The following is a 22,000-nucleotide window of genomic DNA, read 5'->3' on the forward strand; positions in this document are numbered from 1 at the left end:
TCATTACTCCAAAAAGAAAGATTCCACACTCCTTAGCATTCATTCCTCATACCTACGTAACCACTACATTTTTATAAATTGATTTACATTTACATTTTATAAAGGAAGTCATAAATGCATAGTACTCTGTTTCTGGTCTCATTCACATAGTATAATGTTTCTTATTGTATTTTTGTCTGATACATTTTGCACTATAACTTATGTTTGTTCCATTTCAAAGAAAAACGTCTTATATATGCAATTTTACCTATATTCGTATTTCATACATTTATATTTCACATAATATATTTAGTTCATAATAGGGCAATCATATAGTATGTGTCTTTTTGTGTCTGGCTTGCCTCACTCAACATATTGTCTTCCAAGTTCATCCATGTTATATATTTCACCACTTCATTTCTTCTTACCACTTTTAATACACCATCATATATATACTCCTCAATTTGTATATTCATTCATCTGTTGATGCACAGCTGGGTTGTTTCCAACGTTTGGCTATCAAGAATAATGCTGCTATGACCATTAGTGAGCAGGTATCTGTTCCTGTCACTGCTCTCCATTCTTCTGGGCATATACCTAGCAACGGCATTGCCGGGGCCCCTGGCAAGTTTATATTCAACTTCATGAGGAACTGTGAAACATTCCTCCATAGTGACTGTACCATTCTTCATTCCCACTAACAATGAATAAGTATTTTTTTATTCATTTTTTAAAAATATTACATTCAAAAAATATGAGGTCCCATGCAACCCCACTGCCCCCACCCCACCACTCCCCCCACAGCAACACTCTCTCCCATCATCATGACAAATCCATTGCATTTGGTAAGTATATCTCTGGGCATCACTGCACCTCATGGTTAATGGTCCACATCATAGCCCATACTCTCCCACGTTCCATCCAATGGGCCCTGGGAGGATCTACAATGTCCGGTAATTGTCCCTGAAGCGCCACCCAGGACAACTCCAAGTCCCGAAAACGCATACACATCTCATCTCCTCCTCCCATTCCCCGCACCCAGCAGCCACCATGGTCACTTTTCCCACACCAATGCCACATTTTCTCTGTAGACCTTGGATTGGTTGTGTCCATTGCACATCTATGTCAAGAGGAGGCTTAGATTCCACATGGATACTGGATGCAATCCTCCTGCTTTCAGTTGTAGGCACTCTAGGCTCCATGGTGTGGTGGTTGACATCCTTCAATTCCATTTTAGCTGAGTGGGGTAAGTCCAATAAATCAGAGTGTAGGAGTTGAAGTCTGTTGAGGCTCAGGGCCTGGCTATCATATTGTCAGTCCAGAGATTCAAATCCCCTAGATATATCTTAAACCCCAGCACCAACTACAATTCCAGTAAAGTAGCATGAAAGCCTTGTGAAAAGAGATCCCATCTGTGTCCAGCTCCAGCACACAGAAACACCAGCTCCAAAGAAGGGCCAACTGACATGGCAGTGAAATCCATCTGCCATTACCATAAAACCTGTGGGTCTCTGTAGCCCTCAGAAGAACCAATACCTGGGGTTGTATCTGCTTTATCTGTCTCTGAGACTCTGCTCAGGTGTGCATAGGGCAACCCCTCTGATAACCTCCAGGCTCTTTTTTAGAGACTCATAGCCATATAAACTCATTTGTCCCTTCCATTTCCCCCTTGATTTAGGTCAAAAAGCATTTTTAACTCCTGTTATTATATGTAGACAGAGGTATTCTGCTGGCCCAAGCTGAACCTTTTATTCAAGGTCATTTTCTAGTTACGTCATCAGCTGGTACTTGGTAGTGATCCCTCAGCACCAGGGAGGCTCATCCCCAGGAGTCATGTCCCATGCTGGGGGGAAGGCAATGAATTTACATGCTGAGTTTGGCATCGAGACTGGCCACATTTGAGCAACATGGAGGCTCTCAGGAGGTAACTCTTAGGCACACTGCTGCTCTAGGCCTTGTTCTTATTTCAGGTGCACAGGCTCACAAGCATAGCCATTAGTATAAGGGGCTCATTGTTGGACCTTCATTCTTTTTTGGTCTTTGCCGTTGCACTTGGGGGATTGTTGCTGTTCCTTTAGGGACTGTGATAGAGCTCCCCTGGCTAGAATCTCAGCCCTCCCTCAGTTGTTATTTTTAATTGTTTCCACTATGAAAATATCCAAATATTTTTATGTACCCTGGATATATGCCCGTAGAACTCCCTGCCAACCATGTGTCCTCTGTCAATAACATCCCATACCAGTATTCCTCCGCTGCCCTTGTTGAACCTCTCTGTGATCCAAAACTTCCTGAAAAGTGAAGCCCAACATAGTGCCAGGTTCCCTTAATAGTAAAATGGAATACAGCGATGAGCTTAAAGGTTAGATATAGAATACATATTAATTTGGAAAAATTCTACATCCTATCTTTTTCTTTTCTTTTTTCTAATTATTAAGCTTATCTTCACAAGAGCCTTAGATCACAGTAATTCATATACACAATATACAGTACTCCCACATATCCAACATAAAACCTTTTCCCTTCCACAGCAATAATCTTTTAACATATTCATACCATATTTACTGAAACTGATGTACAGATATTGAGACAATAGCTTTCAAACGAGGTAACATTTGTGTTTACATTGTGGTTTATATTTTAAACTATACAATTTTCTGAATTTTTAGTTATCTTATGTTTTACATTATGGATCCAGTTTTAAATATTTATGCCACAGTCCTGTATTCAGACCCCTTTTTTCTCCATTTCCACTTGTATTGCCTTTGTAGACCTTTGCCAATTCTCAAGTAGATTTTTATAATAGTTCTTTACTGCTCTTTCTTCTCTCTAGCCTCGGCTTCTCCATTTTCCACAGTGTTATTAAACTGCAGATTTGCTTTCCCTGTTTAAAATCCTATGCAGCTTTGTATTTCCTACAAAATAAAGGGCAACTTTCTTAGCATAACTTGTAAGGTCCTTTAGGTTCTAATGGATGCCTGTCTCTCAATCTTCCTCCTCTACTATTCCTTCCCTTTCAGTTCGAGTCCAACAAGACAGAACTTTTAGTGCTGTGCACATCAGGATATTTCCAGTCTTTGTGCTGAAGTCATCAGTGATTCAGGGAAGTTTTGAGGAGGACTATTCTTTCATCATACCCAGAATCCATCTTTGTTCTTACAGATGTTGATACTGCGAGAAAACATGGGACAACTGATGACTAAAATCACTCGTCTGTTCTTGGGTTCTTCAGCCCTATGAGCTGGAGATTATGAGGAGGATGACAGCAAATATGTCACTTCTGTTTATTGGCTCATCTCCTGCTGCCCTGGGGAGCAGTGCTATTTACTTGAGGATACATGGCCAGAGCTTAGTTGTCAAGGAAAAGGGAGGAGAGGGTAATTTTTCTTGTTGTTGTTGCTGCTGATGCTCTTAGGAACACTTCCTGGTGAGAACAACAGGAACAACAATCACAAAAAGTTTGTGGAAACAAGCTTTTTACAGGGGTTTCTTTCTCAGTTAAACAGTAGAAGCCTAAGAGACTAACTTACATAGCCTGAGTGGAAAGGCTCACAAGCATTCAATACCTTCTTCACTCTCAATGACTAAAAATCTTCACTTCCCCTCTCCCATAACCAGAAGTAATATTACAACTGGAACTTCCATGGTACAAGGTGGGACCGAAAGCTGGTTCTCCCTGAGGCTGTCCATGGAAATGCTCCACTCAGACACAGGTTGGCAGCAGTTCTCTGGGTCTTCCCTTTGAAACCATCCAGAATATATGTACAAGGAGGGAGACCAGGCACGGAAGGGGCTAAAATCATGCCATGTGTGATCCTGACGATGACTGACTGGGAAAGAGGAGACTTGGGTAAGTAAGAGATTTAGTTGCTTCATCCAAACAGTTGAAGTTGAAACAGAAATAAAGTGTTGTACTGTGCAGCTTTAAGGACAGTGGTTCAACACAGAACAAGAAAGATGTTCAGTTCTGAGTCAGAGCTGCCCCCAAGAATTTCTACTGGAGGAAACATGGAGCCTGTGCCTCACACTCTCAAAGGTCCTCAGAGTGAGACCTTGGTTTTTAATCTCCAAACAAGATTCATTTGAAATAAATCTTATGCAGTCACTGAGACACCAATAGAACTGCAAGATGATGTTGCTCATCAACCAGGTCATAGACCTCTGATTTCCCTTTAAGCTATATTTCCAAGACTCTCATCACCTTAGACTCCTTTTAGTTTGTTTCTAGCTCTTCCACACTCTGATACATACTGTGTTCTCAAGACATTTTATATACTTGCCCTTTAATTCCTGGACCAAAGGAGCCTTGGGAAAATAAATAATATAATGCTATGGATATATTCCAGGTACATCTACTTGCAGTTTGGTATTAGGAAAAGGCTGGTAGTATCAACTTTATAACTATGATTTATGAGTCTCCTAGTCGGTATTCAATGCCTGTCATGAATCAGGGACTTCAGTTTTATCCTATGTTGTAGTCTTCCTCTGTGTTTGGACCACATGACCTTTAAACTCCCTTTAACTTAGGCTATCCTATTTATTCTGCTGGTTCAGTATGCATCATTATTTAGGATCTACCTATATGTCCATCCATCCATCCATCCATCCCTCCATACATCCATTCACCCATCAATCCATCTCCTTTTCCTCTTCAAATCTTACTCTGAATGCTGACTTTCCACATATGCTAGACTTCTCAGCTCAATGGGATCTTATCAAGAATCCATGGGATGAATATTCCTTCTGCCAGGCAGAGCCATCCTACTCATCAGAATCTTCAATTGCCTGTACTCAGAGGACCTAAGTAATTTTATCTTGGATCAACTTGATTGATCAAGAGTTTTCCAAAAACATTTGCATCAGTGAGAAGACTTTTGTGTAGAAGGAGTAAATCTAATCCCACAACTTCTGTTTCTAGTCTGAATTTATAAATCTGTTATATGTACTTGGTATAAGTCATTTTAAATAACAGAGTCACTTGCTCTTCCTCTTCCCTCTTCAGGCTACTTTCATGAGCTTCTCTTCACCAGTGGCCTTAGCTTAGGTGTTTTGGACTAACTGACTAATTGACTGTCTCCAGGGATATAGTTGCTAGTTGGGAAAAATTTCCCAGCATGTTCACCTTCACCCTAGTTCATCCTTTTCTCGCTTTCTTCATGGTGCAGCCAAGCTGTTGCAGGAGTTGACCTGTCACAGGGACCTCTGTGTTTTTTATCTCCAAGGGCACTTAGGTAATCTCTATTGTCATCCTTTGTGGATGATTTTTTTTGTATCAAACCTTATTTATCAAAGAGCATTTTCTGACATTTTAAAATCATATTTAAGAAAAATGATTATTATTTGAAAAATGCATTTGATAACTAAAGTATTTTATAACTCAGTGTTAAATAAGAAACTAAATGAGAGGGACTTGAATTAATCCCATCTTAGATTAAAAAGTTTCCTTTCCAATAATATTGCTATTATTGATGCTACTTTATGCTGGTGTAAAATTGTATTGACACTGTTTATTGAGGGTTAAGAAAGATGGGGTATTTCAGATAACTTCAAATTTTAGACCCTAAGAGGCAAAATAAATGTTATTAAAGAATTTTGTTGCCCCACAATAGAAGCAGGGTTATGAGGGATGGAGATGGATATTGATTGAGAACACTGTATTCAAGTGCTATGAGAATCTAGGTAGAGCTGTTGACTGGACATTTAGAAAAGTAACTTGGAACTATGACCCCGTGGCAGGGTTCAGGTAGTTCATAGAAAGTGCATAGAAAGGTAAAGACTTGGTAAAACAGGACTTTAGCCCAATGGATTAGGAAATTAGAAAATACAAGGCCAAGGGCAGAATTTCAAGGTTCAGGGGGATTGAGGGTTGCATTCTAGAGAATGAACCTCCTTCAATTGCTATTTGCTTTGAAACTTGCCTTCTCACTGTTCAAAGAGCTTGCAGACTCGAGTGAGAAGAAGATGAGTAGAAAGTCCACTGAACTCAGATGGGGGAAGGGATCCAGAAAGGCTTTTAATTAAAGTGATGGTTTTCTTGAGAATTATATAGACATTAGCTAGGCAAAAATAGTGAGTAGAAGGTATATTGTCGTTATAGTGAATAAATGCACTAAGGAGAGGAAAGAAATGGTGTGTGATAACAATTACAAGGAGTTTCATCTTGTAACAGCATGCAGTTCAAGGCATGGAGTAAGAAGGAACGTCGCATGACACCCGGGGATGAGCCTCCCTGGCAACGAGGGACCACTATCAACTACCAACTGATGATGCAACTGGAAAATGACCTTATACGGAAGGTTCAATGCGGATCAGCAGAATATCCATGTCTACATAAAATACCATGACTTTAAAATGCTGTTTGACCTAAAGTAAGGGGGAAATGGAAAGGAGAAAGGAGTTTATATGGCTACGAGTTTCTAAAAAAGAGTCTGGAGGCTGGCAGAAGGTTTGCCCTCATGCACAACTGAGCAGAGTCAGAGAGACAGATAAAGCAGATACAACCCCCAGATATTGGTTCCTTTGAGGGCTAAAGAGACCCATGGGAGTTATGGTCATGGCCGATGGGGTTAACTACCAGGGCAGATGGCCCCTCTTTGGAAATGGTGTTTATGTGTGATGAATCTGGACTCAGATGGGATCTCCCTTCATAAGACTTTCATGCTAATGTGCTGGAGGTGCAGTTAATGTTGGGGTTTAAGATATATTTAGGGGATTTGAATCTCTGGACTGACAATGTGATAGCCAGATCCTGAGCCTCAACAGACTCCAGCACCTACAATCTGATTTATTGGACTTACCACACTCAGCTAAGATGGAGGTGAAGAAGGACAACCACCACACCATGGAGCCTAGAGTGATTACAACTGAAAATGGGAGGATTGCATCCAGCATCCAGGTGGAATCTGAGCCTCCTCTTGACATAAAGGTGCAATGGACACAACCAATCCAGTGTCCACATAGAAGAGGTGGCATTGGATTGGGAAAAGTGGACATAATGGACAAAGGGTATGGGGAAAGGCAGGAAGAGATGAGAGGTGGAGGCGTCTTTGGGACATGGAGCTGCCCTGGATGGTGCTTCAGAGGTAATCACCGGACATTGTAAATCCTCACAGGGCCTACATGATGGAATAGAGGAGAGTATGGGCCATGATGTGAACCAATGTATATGAGGTGCAGAGGTGCCCAAAGATGTACTTACCAAATCCAATGGATGTGTCATGATGATGGGAACGAGTGTTGTTGGGGGGGGGGGAGAGGGGGGGGTGGGGGGGTGGGGTTGAATGGGACCTCACATATATATTTTTAATGTAATATTATTACAAAGTCAATAAAAAATAAAAAAATTAATAAAAAAAAATATGGAAATTGGTAATTCTATGATCAATAATGCAATTTTATTATTTATTAATTGTACAAGTCTGAATGTGTTATCCTTTTGTGCTTTTCATTCCATAGAGAAAAGGCCCTGGATATAATAAAGCATATTATCTAAAAAAAAAAAAAAAAAAAAAAAAAAGAAGGAAAGTCGCTAGAAGGGAGGGAAGGGCTGTGTACTGGATCTCTGACTTTTCCTTGTAAGTTGAAGTATCTTAGTCATGCAAGTGACATAGATTTGACTTTTTAATGGACCACTCTGACTGCAATGTGGCAGATGGGTTTGAATCAAACAAGGCTGGGAAAGAGAAATAAGTTAAGAAGTCACAGTAATAATTGAACAAGAGATGAGGAAGCCTTGAATTAGGGCTGTGGAAGTTAGCATAGAAGGGATTAAATGCATTCCAGAAATATTTAGGAGATAAAACTGGTTTGGCTAGGTGTTTGATTGGATAAGTAACATGTATGGAGGGGGAAAAAAAAGTCAAGATTACTTAAATTACTGGGTGGCTGTAGTTATGCAAAATAGTGAATACTGGAGGTGCAGCTTGTCTGTGGTAGAGATGAACAGTTTGTTAATACTTGGAGCATAGATGGTTACATGTACCCAGCAAGCAAGGGGATATCTAAGTCTCAAATGAGCTCTGAGCTGTGAATGTAGATGTGTGAGTTAACAGCAGTTTTATGGTTGTTGAAACCATAGGAGTGGCTGGGATTAGTACTGGAGAATGCATAAACTGGTAAATGCCTTGTGACAGGTTTCAGGGAAATCCATTTGGTATTTGAAGGGAGAAGTTCAGACCAAAGGTAAGAAAGACCTAGCACAAGGATAGATGAATCAGGAAAATGGGTGTCATGGAAACCAACGGATATACAATTGAAAGAAGATGGAGTGATTAATATTGTGAAATGTAGATGAGAAGTGCAGGAAGATGAAAACTGGGAAATACTCGTTTTATCTGGCAGTTAGAAAGCTATTTTAGACCTTAGAAGGAATAGTTGTAGTAGAATGGTGGGGCTGAAGCCGATCGCAGTGTGTTGAGTTGTAAACGAGAGGTGAAGCAGAGGAGCCAGGAAATGTAGGTAAGCTTCCATGATATTTGACTAAGAAGGGATGACAGCTGTTGAACTGAAACCAGATAGGATCTCAGGTCCAAAGGATAGACTTTACAGTGAGAGAGACTTAAATTTCCTTATAGGTTGGTAGTGATGTGCCATCAAAGCAGGATAAGTTGAGTAAAATGACACAAACATAGATGGCTAAGAAGCAAGGCTCTGAGGTGAGAGAAGCTGAGACCAAGGGCACAGGTAGATGGTCAGCTCTGAAAGAGGGTGGGAGGACCTTTGGGATTGTGCTAGTATGTTTGTTGTTAAAGATATTAATGGCTAAAAATCAAATCAAACAGTAGAAAAATATTACAATGAAGTTCAGCAGTGTCCCTGATAATTTCCCCTCTCCGTTTTCACACTTCAGTGGTAAATGAAACAATTTCTTTGTAATTTGTAATTTCTTGTTTTATTGAATTTAACTAAAATCTACTTCTTTACTGCTGTGAAAGTTGAAGTGGAGACATTTCAAGAAAATTTCTCAAACTTATACACCTAATTAAGACACAGTCTGGATTAAAACTTAATCTATATCATGCCAATTTGCTAACACAGTATTTATGCACAGACTTCTTTATTTAAATATTTTTGAATATTTAAATAGCTTATATCAATAGTTTAAAAATACACATTGTACAAAAACTCAAAAGGTAAAAAAAGGTCATGCAGTGAAAAGTTAGTCTCTTTTCTACTCCTAACCCCTAATACTCAACTCCATTTCTGAGACAACCCTAGGCACTAGTTTCTAGTAATATCTAATAACCCTCATGTAGAAATCATATGGTTTTCAGAGATTTAATTATACAGAAGTAATGACTTAAGTACCCCACTATTTGTGACAAGTGAGGACCACCTCTCCTTTAGTTGCTTTCTCTGTTTATCAAGAAATGATCATCTATCTCTCTAAAATTGGCAAATCACATTTTCTTAAGAAAGCCTGATCTTCCCTTGTTTTATCAAATGTAAATGATAATCCATATAAACTATAGATTAAAATAACTTTGGAATCCATTAGTGATTTATGAGGTAAAGTAAAACAAATAGAAAATTTTGTTGATAGAGCTGTTTTTATTTACATGCTTGATAATTCCCTTCTTCCACCAGGCATCACCTCTAATTCTTAGAATTTCAACATCAAATGGAATGTTGTGAAAGCATCTCACCCATCTCAAGAGTATCCCTGTATCTTCCGGCATCCCTGAAATAATCTGTTTCTAAATAGCACTCTAGATGACTAAATTGTTTAGTTTCCGATTACTAAGGAGGACCAAATGGCCTTAAATTGTTCCCCCCAAATGCTGAGAATGAGATTAGAAGCAGGACTCAAAGTTAAATTACTACTTCTTCAAATCCCTTTCCCTTAATTCCTCTCAACGGGGTTAAAAGCATACTATTTTTTTACTCTTTCTCCGCCAGACCAACCCAGTCAAGGTCGAAGCACTGCAGATGCCGCACAACGTTTTTCTGGGAAAAAAGCCCAAGGCGTGCAATGGCCCCTGAGGCAGTGGGTGGGCCCTAGTGGGAGGACTCCACCGTCTCTCCCGGTCAAAGCACGTGGGCACGGGCACCCTAATGACCTGCCGCTCACCCCCAGGGCCTTTCTGCGTACCAGAAGCGGCTCACTGAGCACGCACATTCCACACCCGGCTCCACCGGGCAACCCGGTTGAGATGATTTACTCCAAGACCTCTAAAGGGAAATATCATCAACAACAACAAAAACAAACTTGCGTGGGTGTCCGGTGAAAAAGCACCAGGTGGCTCCATTAGTCTTTTGCCCCTATGCTCAGGATTTGCAAGTCAGGACCACTCCGAGCCTCCTCCAGAGTGTCCTCTGGCTTTGCTTGCCCACTCGTAGTTCACCATCTTTCGGGACCTAACAGCTGTGCTCCTGCTCCAACTCCTCGCGCAGGCTCCCAGGGCGCTGGCATGCTGGGATTCTAAACAGCAGGGGGTCCAGCGGGAGGGAAGGGGAAAGCGCATCAAGGATTTCAGCTGGAAAGCCTTTACTACAAATACAGCCGTTCTTTGTTAAATCTTTAGATAATTTTTGAAATTATTGATGAGTTATTATGATTAGTTATTCTTTTTAAAAAAACTTCAGAGCTTGCATTTCTTGAAGACCTACCATGTAATATGCTTTATGTTAGGCATTTGAGTTTTTACAGCACAATTTTTAAGTTAGGCACCATTATTATTTCTAATTCACAGCTGTGGAAACTCATCTTCAGGAAGGTTAATAAATATTTCATGTTACAGAGCAGTCGTGTTGCAAATGTCTGAGAACCCCAGCAGTTAGAGTTTTCTCCAAGAGGGGCACTGAGTAATACTAAGTGAGGTATTATTTTGGTTCAGTAAATTAAGGTATTATGAATGGGTTCTGTGCTAACCATATGTTGTTTATTTAGGTAAGAATATCCATAAATTAAATGATGGTGTGATAAACAGCTTACAGAGCTTCATTCCTTTAGTGTGCTAAGAAAGCATAAAAAACTTAACAAATGCCATTTGAACAGATAATAAATGTTAAAGGAGCCAATCAAGTTATGTAAGAGAAATAGTGCAAGCTTCTAAATGGGTGCAGTACAGACACTGAATCCTTTTTTTTTTTTAAAAGAAAATGGAAGAAGATGACTTTGGGCTTCTGATACACTGCAAGTGACTCATGGTTATGAGGGCCACAAAGACCTGGTCGGTGTGTAAATCTGCAAATGTGACCCTTTAGATAGGGCCCCAGCAGGTGACGCTTGTGGTCTAGAAAACAGAGATGGTATTGCTTTGTTGAATCCCATAAATGGAGCAGTATAGAAATCCCATAGCCAGCATGGGATTGCCAGCACCTAAGAAACGGAGATTCAACCTTGTGGCCGTGGTCAAGTCAATTAATTGTCAAGGAAAACCTAGCACCAGTAGGTCTTGGTAAAGCGTAAGTTAGACATAAAGAAAACAGAGGGTGAGGATTAACATATGGCCAGATTTAAATTTCATGTTTAGCACAGCTGATCTCTACCATCACAGGGAGCAAAGCTGGCTCCTAGACAGGTGAAATTGAATGGGGTAGAAAGCTTCAAATCCAGGATGCTTGGGAAGCTGGGGAATAGAAAAGCACCATCTCTGATTATAGAAAAGTATCTCGGTTGCCATAGAATATCCCATGTTTCCCATTGCCACATGACTCTAGCTCAGCTGTCTGAGACAAGGTTCAAGTGGATCACTGTGTATTTCGTCAGGCAAGGAGGATCACAGACAAGGAAGTTCATGATAACAGTGGGAGTGTGCCAAGTCATTTTTGGAATTGCAAGCAGATGGTATTTTGGTTGGGAAATAAGTGCATCCTCCCATCTTGGGATGTTCCCCTCTGTGGGGCCAACTGGCCCTTATAAAGGGACATTCTACCACAGAGATACCATCGTCTTGACACTCAGTTGTAGATCCTCTTCGGAGACTTTGGTGAGTACAAATCTTAGAAGACATTCTGGATGGTCTTAGAGTTAAACTGAGGGTCAGAGCAGAAATGATGCTTTGTTGTTACCAAATAATGCTTATATATGGGGAAAAGAAGATGATGAGGTTTGGGGGTAAAAATAATTGCAAAGTATTTTAACTGGCATTTGGCAGGCTATCTTGAAGGTACTGAGGGACGTGAAGTCAAAGGACACACTTAGACTTAAATTGAATTAAGATATAGGAGATGCTGTCCTGCTCCTGGCTCCACATCAGTTCTAACATATTCCTCTCAGAGTGCATTCCCCTTGGGTGCTGGGTTTAAACCTGTATATTTCCTCCTACAACGCATAGCTCAGTAACAGGGTCAGCTTAGTAAAACCTATAACCGGAGACCTATAGGAGATGATTTAAGTAGAGACTTGTTTGGGAATTGGTTGGAATTTTATTATCTGGGCTCTTCTCATCTAGACAGTATATTTACATTCACATAACACTTGCTCCTGCCTCTAGGCAGTTTTGTCTTTAAAAACTGGTTAAGTAGGAGATTTGACAGAAAAGACTGAACAGCTAAGGGCAGGAAGTCCTAAAAGGATAGGGTGAAAAACTACACAGAATCATAAAGACAATATTTTAAGGATCAAAGTGAATGCTGAGACACTAGAGAGTTTATGGCCCAGCTAACAGTCAGAAATGTCTCTCTAATGAAGGCTATAACCTGTTTTCTTATCAGATTCCCTGACACCCAGGAAAGATGTCTTACCAGCAGCAACAGTGCAAGCAGCCCTGTCAGCCACCTCCCGTGTTTATCCCTAAATGTCCTGAGCCATGCCCACCTCCAGTGTGTCCACCGCCATGCCCACCCCCGAAGTGTCCTGAGCCATGCCCACCTCCAGTGTGTCCACCGCCATGCCCACCACTGAAGTGTCCTGAGCCATGCCCACCCCAGCCTTGCCAACAATGTCCACCTAAGAGCATGTAACAACACCAGGATTCATCGGGACCATGAAACAACAAGATCCAGTGGCTCTTCCCACTTCCAGAACACCATCCTTCCTCAACTGTGGTGACAGACTCCACTTTCCTCAACCTCCCATCTAGATTACAGCTGACAGAAAAGAGGCTTACTTCCTGAAATTGATTTCATGCTGCTAGAATACAGACGCCAGGATCAAGGTCTACATGCTTGCGATATGGCATTGCCTATTCTCTTTCCGCCTTCTGTCTGTCTGAGACCTAGGCATTGCTTTCTGTCCTGTGAGCAATTGTAACTTTTCTTCTCCAATAAAGCACGTTTCATGGTTGAACCCATATTAATTTTGTTTTTAGTCTGTACTTTTACTTCCTTCAGATGAACATTCCTTTCTCTGTCTGTTGAATTATTAGATTCAGGCTCTGCCATCACTGTACTCAATCTTAAGTGAAAATGTCTTGAACATTGGGTACATCACTTTTATTGGTTTTAACCAAATTCAACTCATTTTTAGTGCCTGTGATTTTGAAAAAAATACTTGAAATCCTTCAACTTCAGGCTCTTCATCTGTGAAAAGTAGGAAAGGATGGTGACTTCAGCCCAGTGTACTCATACTAATTCCTTCATTCATTTACAAATGCTTTTGATTGCCTGTTTTATGGCAGGGAGTATTTTATGTACTGAGAATGTGTACTATGGAGACCAAACAAACTCCTTGCCTCGTGAGCTATACAGACAATGCATCAATCACCAGATATGAAGATATATAATATAAATCCAGTAAGTGACCCATTACAGGAATAAAAATAAAGCAAAATAGGAAGGAAAAGTTGGGATGAGGAGAACACACTCTTGCAAAGATTGCTGGGAAATCAGACATTTGGACAGAGAATTTACAAGAGCTAGAAGCTACTCATGGTGATATCTGGGGACAGAGTGTGCCAAAGAGAGGACACAGCATATGCAAAGGCACAGCCAAGGAAGAGAAAACAGTCCTGTGAGACTTGGGAGCAGGGAGCGAGGCAAGAGTGGGAGGCACTGAGGTTGCTGAGATCACAGGGGCCATATCATGACAGCAGCTGTAGGCCATGGGAAGTATTTTCTAAGTTCGATGGTGATAATGAGCTGTTGATTAAAGGAACAAAATGTTGCTTCTACGTAAGTTTCAGCTATCATATAATTGCTTTTACATAAGATATAATAAAGTTAATGATATTTGTAGCATTTAGACTAAAAGTGTGTATAGTTCTTCAAATGTATTTCCAAAATGGATTTAACTAACCGTGAGATAATTAAAATTCATTTGGATAATTGGAAGGATTATTTTGAAAGGCCTATGAAATGAAGGAATGCCTGTTGATTTCCCCAATTTAAAGGGAAATTAGATCAATTCATTCTGGTTAAAGTCCTGCTGCATTGCACATGGAGCAAAGATTTAGGTTCAAGTTCTGAAAATAATTGATGAAGATAGAGTTACACAGGTTATACTGAATGACTCCAGATAATTTTTCATTAACGCTCAGCTCTTGAAGGTGAAGGTGGTCTAGGGTAATAATTGGCAGCTTATTATTATTATTTTATTTTTTCTTCTGTTTCTTCTATTTCTCCTCCTCTTTCTCCTCCATTTCACTTTCTTAAATGAAACTTTACTGTGAAATATAACACAATGACAAAGAAAATTCATAATATATAGCAGTATTGAATTAACAATTTTAAATAGACTCCATGGACCTGCTCACAAACTTGAGGGAGCATTACCAGGGCTCCATAAAGAACCCAGGTGTCTCTAATTAATCACAATCCCCCTACCCACCGGTGAAGAACCCAGTATCCTGACTGTACCTTACTTCTCTTTATATTCACCCATCCATTTAGGCATCTAAATAGTTTACTGTATTTGTAATTTTATAAATGGAATCTTACTATATGCAATCTTTTATGTCTTTCTGCCTTCACTGAACTTTATATTAAGGTATCATTTAAAATTGATCCATGGTCTTTCACTAGCTCTTTTCACTATTGCTTGCTAGTCTATCATTGTAAGAACAATACATTTATTATTCTATCGTTGATGGGCTTTGCTTCAGTTTGACGCTGTTATGAACATTTTCTTCACGTCTGCTAATGTATACATGCACACATTTCTTTAACGTATATTGCCAGGAGGAGAAACGAATTATATACTTATTAAACTTCAATGGATAATGACAAAAACATTTGTACCTGTAAAATTTTTGCCAGATGTGTAGGAGAATTTCTATGTGCTCTGCCATTTGAAATCAGTTGTTGTCAGACTTAAAACCATTTTGACTATATGATGGATACGCAACTGGTTTTCCTTTATGGATTTAATTCACACCCCATCATTTAACAATTAGGTTTAACATTTTTCTATACTTGCTATGACAGTTTGAAACTTCTCTGTGAATCCCAGAAATCATCATGTTCTTGCAGTTAATCCATACCTGTGGGTTTGGGACACTTTGATTGGATTGGATTCAGTTGGGGAGCCTTTGACTGTTTTTTTTTTATTTTTTTATTTTTATTGATTTTGTAAAAATATTACATTAAAAAATATATATGAGGACCCATTCAACCCCACCACCCCCACCCCACCACTCCCCCCCCAGCAACATTCATTCCCATCATCATGACACATCCACTGCATTTGGTAAGTACATCTCTGGGCACCTCTGCACCTCATGGTCAAAGGTCCACATCATGGCCCATACTCTCCCCCATTCCATCCAGTGGGCCCTGTGAGGATTTACAATGTCCGGTGATTGCCCCTGAAGCACCATCCAGGGCAGCTCCAAGTCCCAAAGACGCCTCCCCATCTCGTCTCTTCCTGCCATTCCCCATACCCATTAGCCACCATGTCCACTTTTCCCACTCCAATGCCACCTTTTCTCTGTGAGTGAGGCTTGACCCAGGTTGGGTCTTGGCCCTCTTGCTGGAGTTATGTAAATAGAGGCTTGAAAGCAGAGACACACAGACAAAAAGAGCTGCAACTTTACCTTTCCATGTGAGAGAAGACTCCAGGATCACCTGCAGCAGCAAGAAAGAGAAACCCCAAGCTGCCCAGAAAGAGAGGTTCCAGAGGCTAGAGGCTTGAATCAGGTGAAGAAAGAAAGCATCTCAAATGATGCCTTGATTTGGGAATTTTCACAGCCACAGAACTTTATAAATAAATTCCCATAATAAAGGCCAAACCATTTCTCGTGTTTTGCATTGGCAGCATTTAGCAAACTAAAACACTTGTCACACATTTATATTTTCTTAATAGAGTGGTTGTGGATTTACAGAACAATCATGCATATGGGATTCCCATATACCACCCTATTATGAACAACTTGTTTTGGTGTAGAAAATTTGTTACAATTGATGATGGCATGTTTTTATAATTGCACAACAAGTTGTAGTCCATGTTTTCACTTAGGGTCCACTCTTTATGTAGTGTAGTTCCAGAGATTTAAAAAAAAATGTATTCTGTTACTATCTATATAAACTAAAATTTCCCCTTGTAATCACATTCAATTACGTGTATTTCAGTGCTGTTAATTACATTCACAATGTTGTGCTAAATTACCACCATCTGTTATGAAAACTTTTTCATCAATCCAAATAGGAACACTGTAGATTTTAAGCCTTAACTTCCATCATTCCCTATGCCCACCCATACCCTGGTAACCTATATTTTAACTTCTGACTCTATGACTTTGCTTATTCAAATTATTTCAAATTAATGAGATCATGCAATATTTGTCCTTTTGTGTTGGACTTATTTCACTCAACATGATGTTTACAAGGTTCATCCATGGGTCACATGGATCTGAACATCATTTTTTTTAAGGCTGAATGATACTGGATTGTATTTATACAACATTTTGTTTATCTATTTATCAGTTGATGGAAACTTGGGTTACTTCCAACTTTTGTCAATTTTTAATAATGCCACTATGAAGATCAGTGTGCAAATATCTTTTTGAGTCCTTACTTTCAATTCTTTTGGGTATATACTTGGTAGTGGGATTGAAGGGTCATATTGTAGTTTTATACTTAGATTTCTGAGGAACCCTCAAACTGTCCTCCACAGTGGCTGCACCATTTTACATTGCCAACAGCAATGAATGGCTGTCCCCTATTTCTCTGCATCCTCTCCAACACTTGTTATTCTCTCTCTTTTTAAGAGTAGCCATTCTAATGGGTGTGAAATGCTATCACTTTATGGTTTTGATTTGCTTTTCCCTGATGGCTAATAATGTTGAGCATCTTTATTGGGTTTTCTGGCCATTTGTATATCTTCTTTGGAGGTACGTCTGTTCAAGTACTTTGCCCATTTTTAAATTAGTTTTTTGCCTTTATCTTGATAAATTGTAGGATTTCTTTATGTATTCTGCTATTAATCTTTATCAGATATGTAGCTTCCAAATATTTTCTTCATGTGTAGTTTGCTGGTCTACTTTCATGAAAAAGTCCTTTAAGGTACAAATGGTTTTATTTTTATGCGATCCCATTTATCTATTTTTCCTTTTGTTGCTTGTGTTTTAGGCAAAAAATCTAAGAGACCATTACTTAACACATGTCCTGAAGATGCTTCCCTGTGCTTTTTTTCTAGGAGTTTGATAGTTATGGCTCTTATATTTAGGTCTTTGAACTATATAGATTTGTATTGTATATAAGGTATGAGGTAGAGGTCCTCCTTGCTTTTCAAATGTAGAATCAGTTTCCCAGCAACATTTGTTAAAGGGACTGTTCTTTCCCAGTTGAGATGTCTTTGTCATACTGTCCAAAATCAGTTGTGCATAAATGTGAGGGTTGATTTCTTAGATATCAATTTGATTCCATTGGAATATATGTCTGTTCTTGTACCAATACCATGCTGTTTTAGTTACTGTGACTGTAATAGATTTTTCTCTGTGCATATGAACATTACTGATATTTGGCTTTTGGTCTTGTACCCTGCTCACATCCTTGAAACAGCCTGGAGTAATATTCCTCTTGACTCCAATGATTCACCTTGATCTTCAACAAAATCTTCATTACTGTAACTTTTCTTCCTTGTCTTTAGTAAATCTTCCCATCATCATGTAATATTTTCTGGCATCCCTTATTCTGCCATTTCTAAAAATGGTCCAGCCTGCTAATTCTGAATTTCAAAGCTCAGATCAAGTTCTCAATGGCAAACACGCAGGGAAACAAACATTTTAAAAAGAACTGAAATATGGGGTGGGACATCATTTCTTTTTCCTTATTCTTTTTCCATATAAGGCTCTCACTTTAACATTATTTCCTACATTGACTTATGGTCTCCCACAAAAAAACACCTAAAATATTATATAATTATACCTGCTCCCATCTCACTAACCATCCTCTTTTTTTCCACAAAGCATCAATATCATTCTACAAAGCAATCATCTTTTCTACCTCCACTTCAGATTCTTATTCCACCAACTGCCCAAAAGCATCTTCCAGTGTTTCACCAGAGTCTCCAAGCCAGTCCTTTACAAACTGAGGATGAGAGCCTCGTGGTGAAAAGTCCTTTTATACGGATCAGACAGTCTCGTGCAGGTAGAACTGGGATGATGCATTTGTTTCTCAAACAAAATACCATCTGCATGCAAATCCAAAAATGACTTGCCATACTCCCACTATTATCATGAACTTCCTTCTACATCATCCTCCTTACCAGGGAATGTGCCTACAGTGAGTCACTTGAGACCTTCGCTTAGGAGGGAGAATCTGTGTCAGGTGGCAAATGAGAAGCACAAGCAGTTCTTTACTGAAAGTTGATGTGGACGGCATCTCCCAGCTCCCCAGTTTTCCAGGTTCTGTCTATATAAACCTTGTTTCCCCATCACCCCCTTACCCAGTATCCAGCTTTGTGCCCAGGGATGGCAATGATGATATTTTCCAAGCCCAGCATATGAGCATGTCTTACCTCTTTAGCAAAATTATACTTTTTATTTGGTTCTGCCTTTCCTCTAGTCTTTGGTCATTAGGCCTCTCTTCTTGACCATTAATAGACTTAATAAGGCAGCAATATCATCCATCACCTTTCAAGACCCCTAGAGTCTTGCCTGGGGGCTCTCCTTATGGCTCCTGGTTGTACAGATTCACTTATTGACCAGGTCTCTGTGGACTGCATGGCCCTGAGACAGCCAATTTTCTCTAGAAATTCTTCACAAATGATTCAATATCTGGGCTATATCCATTTGTAAGGTTTCCTTTCATATTTTACAATTATTTTTCCTTGGTTTCCCCTACGTAACTTAATCCATTCTTGGTGGTTTTCCATTTTCCAATGTTTAAGTAACATTTTGTATTATGTGACCTTAAATGATTTTGTAACCTTCCTAAAGCTTAAGATTCTCAACCCTATATTAGGATTATAATAATAACACTAATAATAATATCACCTCAAAAGATTGATACAAAAAATAAATGAGAAAATGTATCCAATGGTCTAGACTGTCTTGTCAACAACTGTTTACACGTCAAAATAATAACTACCCATAATAACTAAGCTGTATTATTAATGTACAAATATTAATTAATTTAGATCGTCTCTATTTAATGTGAGGCCAGGCAGGTTCTTCTGCAGTTTAGCAGGTGCCAACTTGATATGTTTATACCAAAAGTTTTATTGTCTGGCTTCTGGTCTCTGCTAGGATTCAGAAATCTGGAAAATATGTTGCTCCTAATCTAAAAACAGCAAAAGTGGTATAGTCCACAAAACTATAACTTTTATTGAGCCTATTAAAGAAGGGATGTCACAGCGTAACCGAGTAGCATGAAATCTAAGTAAAGACAGGTGCCTCCAAGGAGACACAGTTTGTGATTCCAAGGTTACCTGGATCAGAACAAGGGAGGAAGAGATGCTGAGAGCCATAGAGGCTGGGAAGAAGAATTTAGCTACATTTTAAAACCAATTTTATAAGGTTAAGTGTAGGAAAGCATGAAAGCCTAGAACTCACGGTACTCACGCAGAGGCTTTGCATCCACCCTTAGTCTCTTCTATACTTACCTCATCTCGTGTTCATGAGAAGATTTGGGGGCAGGTTGAAAGATTAGAGAAGGCTCCTTGTGGTGGGGTCTGACAGTGGGTAACAGTCACCATGAGTATGTGAAAGACAGAGGCCCATCTAGTTCGTTCCCTCCAAATCCCCAGATTGAACAAAAGTCATCAGCTGCTGGGAGAGAATAACAAGCCATGTAACCCCTGGGACAAATGTGAACACCCAGTAGGGCTGGAGGAAGGTAAGATTTACCTCCTTGGGCCAAGAACATTAGAGATCCCTGAACATTTGGAGACAGACAGGACTACTGAGAAAGCTCCATCTTTCAGGAATGGGTTCCACAGTGCCTACCCTATGATGTTCCTGACCCTCACAACAAGAGAGACCCTGTGCCCTCAATCTTTTCCCCTAAATAGTCTACTAAATATCAAGTAACAAATAAACAATCTATTCCTGGGGGATGCAATTAATGTAATGAGACACATGTTCTCATCTGCCTAATATTCAGGGAAAGTATAAAACTGAGAATTGAACAGGAACATTGAGAAAGACCCACCAAGTTCAAGCCATCTCTATGAACACATGTTACTATGAGCTGAATTTGAAGTCAACCCTGCATTTAAGGTAGTCATGGCAACAACAGGAACAAAACAATTTCAGTTCAGTTTCTGTTCTATCTAGATTGTCAATATCCCACACTAAAAGCCTAGGAGAAGAGTTGTGCCCACTTCAAGACATAAATACTTCTTAACTCAGCATCCATCGTCCTGTACAGGATATCTGATGGATAATTTTTAAGACAAACAACAGATCCAAGAACTTTGGGAAATGCCAAACTGCGGTCGGTATGTCCTGTCCGGTGGACGACGGGGCAGGAGAGGCCTAGGCTCCTGCGGGGGCTCGCAGGCGTGGAGGGCGCGGGGCGGAGAAACCACCACGGAGACGAGGTGAGCACGCAGGTCTAATTTATTAAGGGAAGTACATGTGTTTATATAGGGTTATAGGGGAGTGAGCAGGGGACTGATTGGCTGTGGCCAAAGGGGGATTGGATTGGCGGTGGCGAGCAGTTGGTGGGGGGAAGAGGCAGATTCTAGGTTGGTGAAGGGGCGGCACCGGCGGGAAAGGGGAACGGGGCTGGGAGTGATTGGTAGGGACTAGTTCCTTGCCTTTTATGGTGCGGCTTGTGCTGCGGCTTGACAGTGTGGGAGGGGGGGTGTGAGCGTAGGCAGCTCCTGCTGGCTATCAGCAAGCCAGTGTGGGTTGCCTGGGCGGGGCCGAGGGCAGTGCGCCCGTTCCATGGCTGAGGGCAGTTCACCCGTTGCAGCCGCCCTACACCCAAGTGGTGGGCTGCGCATATCCCCCACTGGGCGCGGCTGTGCTTGCCAGCCAGACTTCAGCCTGCCTCACCTCACCAAACAACATAAATATCCAGAGATGCTGAACCGAAGATTAAAAGAAATTCTTGAAGACAACTAGCATCAGAAGAGACACTTTACACATAGAGGAAAAAGAATTGGAGCAGACATCTCATCATAAAGTATATTATTAAGAACACAATGAGAGGCATCTGTGATGGTTGATCTTATGTGTCTCCTTGACTAGGGCATGGTGTCCAGTGGTTTGGTCAAACACTGGCCTTGATGGAAGTGTTTTGTAGATGGAACTATCATCTACAATGAGTTGATTTTTTGTAAAGGAGGTAATCCTTGGTAATGTGTGACCCTCATTCACTCAATTGGATGGCTTAAAGCTAAAGTACTTAGACACCTAGAGATAGAAGAAAGTCTACCTCAAGATTATACTACATACTTTTCCCCCCTGAGTTTCCAGCCTGCTGACCTCTTGCAAGGATTTCAAATATAAGACCTCAGCATCAACGATTGCCAGAATTTCCAGCTTGCCTACTTCCCCTATGAAATTTGGACCTAAGACTTCAACTCTTAGAGGAATTTCCCATCCTCACATATTTCCATCTCCCATACAAAATTTTGACTTGCCAGACCCCACATACTCATGGGCCAATTCTTTAAATTAAATCTCTTTAATAATATATTCATATATTGTTGGTTATGTTTCTCTGTAGAACCCTAATACTGCATTTTTAATAT

General features: G+C 40.2%; 1 long non-coding RNA gene across 1 annotated transcript in view; it reads left to right on the top strand.

Moving 5' to 3' along the window:
* LOC131273140 (uncharacterized) overlaps positions 1 to 20,828 on the top strand; it is a 99,941-nt gene extending 79,113 nt beyond the window's left edge. Inside the window, exons 2-3 of the long non-coding RNA XR_009180302.1 lie at positions 20,045 to 20,133; positions 20,574 to 20,828. This is a non-coding gene — a long non-coding RNA (uncharacterized lncRNA). The remainder of the gene's footprint in view (positions 1 to 20,044; positions 20,134 to 20,573) is intronic.
* Positions 20,829 to 22,000: the final 1,172 nt, after the last annotated feature.

Source organism: Dasypus novemcinctus, chromosome 13 (assembly GCF_030445035.2).
Source record: "Dasypus novemcinctus isolate mDasNov1 chromosome 13, mDasNov1.1.hap2, whole genome shotgun sequence".
Classification (NCBI taxonomy): Eukaryota; Metazoa; Chordata; class Mammalia; order Cingulata; family Dasypodidae; genus Dasypus; species Dasypus novemcinctus.